General features: G+C 42.8%; 1 long non-coding RNA gene across 1 annotated transcript; it reads left to right on the top strand.

The window, feature by feature from the left end:
- Positions 1–247: 247 nt before the first annotated feature.
- On the top strand, positions 248–2,760 carry LOC133552336 (uncharacterized). Its single transcript, XR_009806657.1, has 2 exons — positions 248–427; positions 2,294–2,760. It is a non-coding gene; the product is annotated as an uncharacterized LOC133552336 (long non-coding RNA).
- The last annotated feature ends 318 nt before the right edge of the window (positions 2,761–3,078 follow it).

Below are 3,078 nucleotides of genomic sequence, written 5' to 3' on the forward strand. Positions count from 1 at the left end.
TCTGTAATCTAAAATCTTGAACGGGTTTGTGCTTAAAACAGATTTGTTGTACTTGTGCAATGACAATAAAGTTATCCTATCCTATATATCTGCCACTTATAGTATTTAATCTCTTTCGATAACCTCCTTGGTGTAGTTTCCATTCTGATAGCGGAGCAGCGAGCGGACCGCAGGGCTCGTGTTTCCACGTGCGGGACAAAAGAAAGAATGCAACAGGATGATTAAGTAGCACGGCTTTCATAAGCCTCCCTCATGGTTGTCCCATCCCAACATGACATGTGCAGCGATGTGCGTCACAAAAAGGATTGACAAAGACTAAAACAGGCGGCAGCACATTTGACGGAAGAGAGAGAATCGGCGCTGAGACAAAGAGCGAGTGACACACAGAATGGCAAGGAAGCACAGAGCCAAGATTCCCGGGTGACATGTGAGTGGGCGATTCATTCATTGGTGCGCTGACAAGCTTTTGGGTCCATACTGTCGTTTTTGTACAGGAAAGAAATTACCATATTTGTCCATTTAGCAGCAGCCAGGCAGCTGCGTTGGAGCATCGAACGCAAACGCCGACCTGAGCTGCTGAATGACATGTTCAGGCTTATTAAACCTGCGAGGAAAGTGTTGCATTTGGACCGGAAGTTCCTCCGAGGGAATTTAAGTTGCTGGTCAATCCCAAGTTCTTTTGATGACACATAAGCTGATTTTAAATGATAACCCAGAATATAATAGGTATTTTGCAATTTATTCCAAAGCTTTGGAGAGACCAACCTAAAAAACAACACATTCAATTCGCGTCGCCTAGTTGATCTGAAAACCCTACGGACGCGCTGTCTTCTTCACTGTCTCCCCCGCCCACACCTACCGGAACGAATACACATACAGTATCTGTTGTTCTGCTAAGCCTGGGACAGGAAGAGATAAGAAGAGAGTATGGCTACTCCTTCCATTCCTAAAGATTCAAGGTTAACACACGCAGTTTACTAGCGGACAACCAAAAAGAGAACAAATGGAAAGTGAAGTGAAGTGAATTATATTTATATAGAGCTTTTTCTCTAGTGACTCAACGCGCTTTACATATTGAAACCCAATATCTAAATTACGTTCAAACCAGTGTGGGTGGCACTGGAAGCAGGTAGGTAAATTGTCTTGCCCAAGGACACAACGGCAGTGACTAGGATGGCGGAAGCGGGAATTGAACCTGCAACCCTCAAGTTGCTGGCACGGCCACTCTACCAACCGAGCTAAACCGCCCCTAAACTCTAGCTGTTTTCAAATATGACTATGAATATAAAGAAATAACTCTTTGAACCTTGCTTGACCTCATCCTATGGACCCGTTCAACATTGTTCATTTAAAAGTTAAAGTTAAAGGGTTAGGGTTGGAAAAATTGGACATAAATTATCGAAAAACTTTTTGTTTTCTGAGTTCCCACTGAACAGATGAAAGCTTTCTTTCCAAAAAGTCCATTTCGTACAATGCGAGGAGACGGGAGGGGGTTATCTATTGTCATCGAAGACCTGCCCAAGCTCGATCCAGGTCCAGCCCAAGCCCGAGGCATCTTTTTGTTTTGTGTTAAGATGACCAAAAACAAGAGTGGTTTGGATAACCCCCCCATTCCTTTAGAAACAGCTGCTGTTGTGTAAACAGGGAATTTTGGGTCTTGGTCAAGTGGGGGTGACCCCAGGATGCAGACACGGGAGACAAGGTGGAATTACAAAAAAAATGAAAACATTTTTAATTAGAAAAAAAGGGATAACTGAGGAAGATTGGGCAGAAACGCACACCATGAAATCTGGACAAAATAGGTTCCTCAAAGGTCGGCAGGAGAAAGGGCCAGGGCGCACTGAGCAGGGCAAGAGTCCAACAAAACAAAATCCTTTTACCTCAGGGGGACTAGGAAATAAACATACAAGAGGTTAGGGAATTCAGGACAAAGTAGCGAAAACATACATGTATCAGGTGCATGCACGAGAGGAGTTCTGGAAACAATAACCGGCGAGGCCAAGCTGACAGTGACGAGCCTAAATACTGGTGTGCTGATCGCGAGCAGGTGTGCCTCAAGGTCCGCCCCTCGCCAAGGGCGAAACACCAAATAAACAGGTGTAGACAAAATGAGAAGGCAGGAAAACACTAAAAACACAACAGAATATCCGAATAAAGGAGGTGATGTAAACCGTTTTTCGCCAGAGCGTGCTAGAGACTGTACAAGAGTACAGACCAGACGTTTCTCCTCAAAATTGAGCCAAATTGAATTTTTGTCTCTGTTTGATTCTTTGCTTCTTGTCCTGTTTCATAGATGTCATCAGTGTTTGAACCTGACAGCGATGATAGTCACACACACACCTGGTGCGGCGATATTGTTCTCTGCATTTGACCCATCACCCTTGATCACCCCGTGTGAGGTGAGGGGAGCAGTGAGCAGCTGCGGTGGCCGCGCCCGGGAATATGTTTTTGTTGATTTAACCCCCCAATTCCAACCTTTGATACTGAGTACCACGCAGGGAGGTAATGGCTCCCATTTTTATAGTCTTTGGTATGACTCGACCTCCCCATCTCAGGGCGGACCATTTCTGTGTGTCCATCAGTGATGACATCATCAGCATCAGCATCATCCCACATAAGCACTAACTGTATTCTGGTTGTAGGCCTTTTTGTTGTATTGTTGTTTAATGCACACAAAGGTCGTCCCGATACCAATATTTTGGTACCGGCACCAAAATGTATTTCGATACTTTTGTATATAAAGGGGACCACAAAAAATGGCATTATTGGCTTTATTTTAACATTAGTAACATATGTTTATTATTGCAATTTAGTCTTTAAAAAAAAGTTGAACATACTCGACAACTTGTCTTTTAGTAGCAAGTAAACAAACAAAGACTCCTAATTAGTCTGCAGTAACATATTGTGTCATTTATACACCTATTATTTTGTACACATTATGAGGGACAAACTGTAAAAATGGACTATAAATCTACTTGTTCATTTACTGTTAATATCTCTTTCAACATATTCTATCTACACTTCTGTTAAAATGTAATAATCACTTATTCTTCTCTTCTTTGATACTTTACATTAGTT

Source organism: Nerophis ophidion, linkage group LG05 (assembly GCF_033978795.1).
Source record: "Nerophis ophidion isolate RoL-2023_Sa linkage group LG05, RoL_Noph_v1.0, whole genome shotgun sequence".
Taxonomy (NCBI): Eukaryota; Metazoa; Chordata; class Actinopteri; order Syngnathiformes; family Syngnathidae; genus Nerophis; species Nerophis ophidion.